Genomic DNA, 290 nt, shown 5'->3' on the forward strand with positions numbered 1-290 from the left:
TGTGGTTTAATTTGTTCTGACACCCAATTATTTGTCTTTTTCGCAGTCCATGGTATGCACAAGTTCTCCTCCAACACCACATTTCAAATCAGTTGATTTTTCTCTTATCTGCTTTTTTCACTGTCCAGCAACTGCAGTAGTAATTCTCTGATTCAAATCTGCTATGAGGAAATCACTAAGTAGCCTTAGGTAAGCCTCTCTTAGCCTGAATCAGCCATAAAGGGGAAGGATTACAACTTGTCCAATATTTTTCTGAATCCAGTTGTACCATTGGTTGTTGCTAGAGATGG

The sequence above is a fragment of the Rhineura floridana genome, chromosome 4, assembly GCF_030035675.1.
Source record: "Rhineura floridana isolate rRhiFlo1 chromosome 4, rRhiFlo1.hap2, whole genome shotgun sequence".
Lineage (NCBI taxonomy): Eukaryota > Metazoa > Chordata > Lepidosauria > Squamata > Rhineuridae > Rhineura > Rhineura floridana.